Source organism: Elaeis guineensis, chromosome 11, assembly GCF_000442705.2.
Source record: "Elaeis guineensis isolate ETL-2024a chromosome 11, EG11, whole genome shotgun sequence".
Classification (NCBI taxonomy): domain Eukaryota; kingdom Viridiplantae; phylum Streptophyta; class Magnoliopsida; order Arecales; family Arecaceae; genus Elaeis; species Elaeis guineensis.
In genome coordinates this window covers 96,635,621-96,641,351 of record NC_026003.2, presented here as the reverse complement: position 1 = coordinate 96,641,351, position 5,731 = coordinate 96,635,621, and positions in this window count along the sequence as shown.

The following is a 5,731-nucleotide window of genomic DNA, read 5'->3' as shown; positions in this document are numbered from 1 at the left end:
AGATCTAATTCTAGACATGCTGATCATATCAAAAAGCTGAAACCTAGATCTAATCTAATTTCAGATTCATATACTAAATCAGATCTAATCAATTTTAATTCAGATCTAAACACAACTCAGATCTAATCTGATTTAGATATAATCTTAATCTTAGATGCATAATCCCTAAAACCTGGCTCTAATCCAGGTGGAGGAAAGACCGTACGCCCGATCGATTAGAATAGGGTGTAGCAGAATTCAAAAATTTTTCAATCCAACATATGATCTGATCGAGATCTAATCTCTATCACAGTCAGATCGATCATGCATCTAGATTAAGAAAAAATAAAGATATAAATAATTTAAATCAAAATATTAAGATGATCACATCACCTTGTACAGGTAGAAAAACTCCACAGTCCAATGATCATGGAATCTCAAGATTCGCTGTTGAGCCACACACATGTCCAACCTCTATAGATATCCACTCGAGCTCAGACTGGATGTGCTCTCCATCTTCGATCTGTCTACTCCTATATGGATCTGTAAGCTCTTGGATAAGCTTTAATCTGATCTCCGACAGGGTTCCGATCAATGCTTAATCGCAGCCTTCTTATTTCTTCACATAGATCAGATGGATCATGACACTTCGAGACCACCAGATGGAATGCCCAACACCTTTGGATGTGGGAGAGGATCAAACATCAAAGAAGAGAGTGGAGATGGCATGGAGAAGAGGAGAGGAGGCATGGAGACTTTGTTGTAATGAGCATTAGTATCAAACTGTTTGACAGGGGCCCTTTTATAGACATTTGATCGGATAAAATATCTTAAAGCAGAAGGACTCTGCTAAGGCACTGTCCCATCTGATTTCTTCCCTCATTTTATCATACAAAATCATCGAGGAATTTAGATATGGCAAGTGCAATGGATAAGGGTTGTTGTCGCCCAAGTCAATCCTCTTTGATTTGAATCCGAATTCAAATCTGAATCCGAATTCAAATCTGAATTTGAATTCAGATATAGCCATCTCCTTCTTATCTTTATCATCTCATATTAAATTTAAACTCTTCAAATTTAGATGAGATTTATCCCTATCCTCTCTCCCTATCCATAAGGTGGCGCCTCTTTTGATCTCATCCATTTGGGGCATCCCATCTAATCTCTCCTGAATATTTCACATAGAAAAGTGGGGTGCCATTTAATTCTTACATGATGGAAGGTTTCAGGGACTCCAACTCTTGTTGTCCTAATGAGCTTGCTTAGATTTGGTTAGACCCTATCTAATAAAAAATCCAAATCAAGTAAGAGAGAATGGGTTTAACCATATACTAGCATGGCTTTCTTAAACCCAAAGCTAGAACTTAATTAATCCTAACCTAATCAGACTACACTTAGCCCAATTATGCAAGCTGAGATCAAAACTCTTGCTTGTGTGACCTTATAGGTCCAATTCTATTGGTAGTGAGATATATTGTAATCTCTATTAGTAACATCATTAAAACTCTTTTCAATAGATCGAAACTCTTTCCAATTCAGCCAATTAGAATTATAGATTATCCATATAATTCTAATTGATCCTACAATCCATCAGTGTTACCTAGCAGTATATGGTGGTAATCCAGCAAAATTGAATGATGAACCTCTAAGTACAGTTATCGTGTGATTCGGTTTCTCTATCACAGGTTCTAATGGATATAGATTAAGGATAACTCATCAAACTTGATTCTTGTCATATGTTAGAATCAATTCGACTCGAGTCCAATGTGAAATCTAATAGAAACATCTTCTATTTTTACACTGCGATGGCCATGGGCATTAGGACTCAGTCTCATGATCTATATAGAACTACTCAATATCTATCGAGGTCGATAGATCCCATCTTGGTGTGCATCCTATTCCTACAGTAAGTCTACTACAGCCAACATATACCTCAAGCTCTGTATGGCTAGGAGATTGAGTTATAGTGTAGTCAAACTACAGCAACCTCATTGTGAACAGTCGAGGCACTATAGATCAAAGAACTAGTTAGACTATCGTAGTATCGAGTTAGTCAATGATGAGTAGATAGACATCCTAGTGACTACTTATATTTGATCACGCTCAGTACCCTTATTCTTAACAAGCACTTGCACTCTCACTCCGGTGTCTTCATACCATAGATTAAGACTCATCTATCCTAAGAAAGCGATTGTGCACCAATCTCTCCAAATCAAATACTATTCCATGATGATCTTATGATCAGAAGTAATTTATGAATTAATTATAATGACCCATATCTTAAATTCTCAACTCTTAAAATATGTGTTATTATTCCCATTAACTCAAAAGACGATTCGTAGACACTTAAAATATAAATATGAATGAAAATAAATCCAACTTTATTAATTTATAAGTCAATATTATAAAATATGCTCTAAGAATGTTTTACAAATACGACCAATCTGACTTCTAGGGCATACATCTAAGAAATAGAACTTTAAATGTCCGCTTCCATCCTTGTAAGATTGTACAGGAATAGATTACATGGTGGATTAAAGCAAGCTTGAAATCGTGCTAGAAGATTTCATGGTACATTAGAGGAGCTTCATCTATTCTATTGGAGCAACAAGATAGGCTGGCTTGGTATGTGTGGCATTCACACAGACTGCTTGGACGACTTTGTGCCAACTTTTGTTCACCATTTTCACATGTCGATCTGATATTTTTATTTCTCTCTCTACAAGAACAGCCTAAGACTTTCGATGAACTGGAGGAACCCAAGAACGCCTTTGTTCTCATTCTTGTGCCTTGCTCTCACCATCTTTCAAACTAGTCCCTCCGCATCTCAAAAAATAGCTGAGTTCTTTCATTAAAAAGAAAGAAAAAAAAAAGAAAGGAACAAATGGGGAAGCTGTCCCTTGAAGTCGGTGGATCGAACTTCAAGTAAGATCCAGTCAAGTGAAATTAGAAAATGGGATTCTGGAAATGATGATATTGCAAATTGTTAAATATAATATACTACCTTAAAAAATACATAAAAATATCAATTTTTTCAGTTTGAAAGCTCCTAAATTTATTTGTCAAGTGATCTAAAATGAATAATTTAAATAATATGAAATGATATTCATTTTTGTATACTTGATACATAAGTAGGGATCTTAAAATCATATGATTTTTTATATTCAAATAATTTAGAGATAATTGATCATTTTCAATTATTTGGAACACCAATGTTGAAACTCCATCTTCTGATTGCACCTAAATGATCTGACTTAAAAATCTGGTCAATCAAATCTTGATCTACCTCATTTATACATATGTAGCATCAGTGAGCACCCAATCAATATAAACTGACATATTGCCCGAAATTAAATCTTAGATAAGAATTACAGATTCTGCAAACTTGGTCAAGTTGTATGTTTTTGAAGCTTTGGACATGTTTTTGAATGTTGGCACATCCTATCTGCCATTTTCTTTGAAAAATTAATGCTAATCTAGCTGGTTGAACAATCTTCACAAACACTCCAAAACAAGTAGGATTAGCCTGCTTCAAAGTCGGACATGATTTAACATGTAGGTTTCTGTAAATATAGCATTATCATGATAAGGAACAATAAATAAGATGTGATGGCGATATGAGTTGCATCTAACTTGGGGAACCCATATGAAGAATAAAGAGTGGTTCCAGTCTTCAAAGTTAGGCTATCCAACTAGGGCACAGATGGGATGTCCCATCTAAAATAGAAATGATATGTTTGATTGGGGAAAGTTGGACTCTTGAATGAAAATGTAAATGAGTAACTCCCATTTCAATCATTTGGTTAGGAGAGTCTTATTTTCATTTCGATTTTAGTGGGGGAAGGAAATGCCTCAATCCCCCAAAACCCAATGCCAACTCTACACCAGTATTCAAATCTCTTTCTGATTTAGACTCCAATTCTAGTCTCGAACCAAATGTGATAAGAGATATGGCTATTCCAATTCTTATTCCAACTCATTCTGATTCTAATTTTGGTTGTGAACCAAACACGTCCAAAATTCAGTGATTATAATTTACTAAAGCAATTCAATTATAGGCTATTGGTTCTTTACCCAAAAAAAAAAAAATTACAGGCTATTGGTTCATGTAAGTAGTCTAAGCAAGACCAAAATTCTCCAATCTCCATAATGATAGGAGTAGAACCCTAATGTTGCTTGATATTCCATTGTGCAGTTTCATGATGATAACAACTTCATATGGGCGAATAATCAACTTCCTATATGTGTAGCCTGCCTAATCTACTAGGTCAGGAGCAAAGACACTCAGGACTGTCTAAAAGATGCTTACTTATCATCAATGATAATATTACTCGCTTACCCATCTTTGACAATCTTCTTCTTGTTTTCTGGCACAAGGCATGCTTATTAAAGAGACTAGCATCCCATGTGGCATCAATTTTAGTTTTTCACTTTAGAAATAAAAGATTATTTTTATTTTATTTTTAAATTTTAAAAATTATATTTGGTATAGTCAATTATTTTTTTAAAAACATATTTATGATGATGATTGAGACAATATTAGTAGTGGTGGAGACAATCAAGATGTTAGAGGTAGTGGTGGCGGTGGTAATAGAGATGCTAGTAATATAGTGAAAAAATTTTGATCGGACATTATGTGAAGAATTAGGTGGAGCAAAAGATAAAATTGATATAGAAATGAGATCTATCTTTTTAAAATTTTAGTTTTTTTAATTATTTTTATTAGTCATATATATTTTTAGAGACCTATTATAATCATATGTGATTGGGAGAGGAGCTCAATCTGAATTATGAAAAGGAGGACCTCACTAGTATCATCAATGGAGGATGTACATCTCATTTCAGATCAATTAATGAAAAAAATTAGACTTAATCTCTAGCTACTTTTTAAATTTTCTATCTTCTTCTAATTTTCTTTTGAGAGGTTTGAGTTGAGTGGAGAGGATGAGCAAACTTGATCTGATAGGAGGGAAGAATTCTCTCAACCTACTCAACTAGAATCTTGCAAAAGAAAATTAAAAAATGATGGAAGAACTACAAAAATAGGACTTAAGTCTATTTTTCTTTCATTGATTGATCTAAACATACATAACTGCTATTTCTAATATTAGTGAGATCCTCTCTTGCATAATTTGGATTGAATTCCTTCCTGGTTCGAATAGAACTAGGTCTCCAAAAATAAGTATGACTAAAAAATAATTAAAATAAAACTAAAATTTAATAGGAGATAGATCTCGATTTCTTTATTAACTTTGCATTCTGTTAATCCACATAGTTTTGTAGAAAACATTTGATCATAGCTTTCTCAAAAATAAAAATTTTGTTAAACTCATTTTGGGACTCAAATCATGGAATTTCAGCTTGATTTAACCCCATAATGAGTTGGCCAAAAGTTATAGAACTGGAAAAATTAACCAATTTCAAAAAAATAATTATTTCAATGGAGGCATTGTGTGACCAAGTCATGGCCTTATGAGGTTGGGCATGAGATTTGATTTCTTGATGTAGCAGATCTTACACTTGAGGTGCCTTATCTAGCCCTACTCATAGTGACTAAAGTGGTCCACATCAAGTTTGCAGATCCTTTTGAATTAAACCTCCTCTGTTTAGGGGATTTAGCTCTTGCTAAATTAGAACTAAGATAGGAAAATACATGCTTCTTCATCTCATAGTTGAACCACTTAACTTTACTCGAAGTGCTTTTTGGTCTTGTTCTTCTTTTCTCTCGAGTCTTAAGGAATCACTTGCTTTG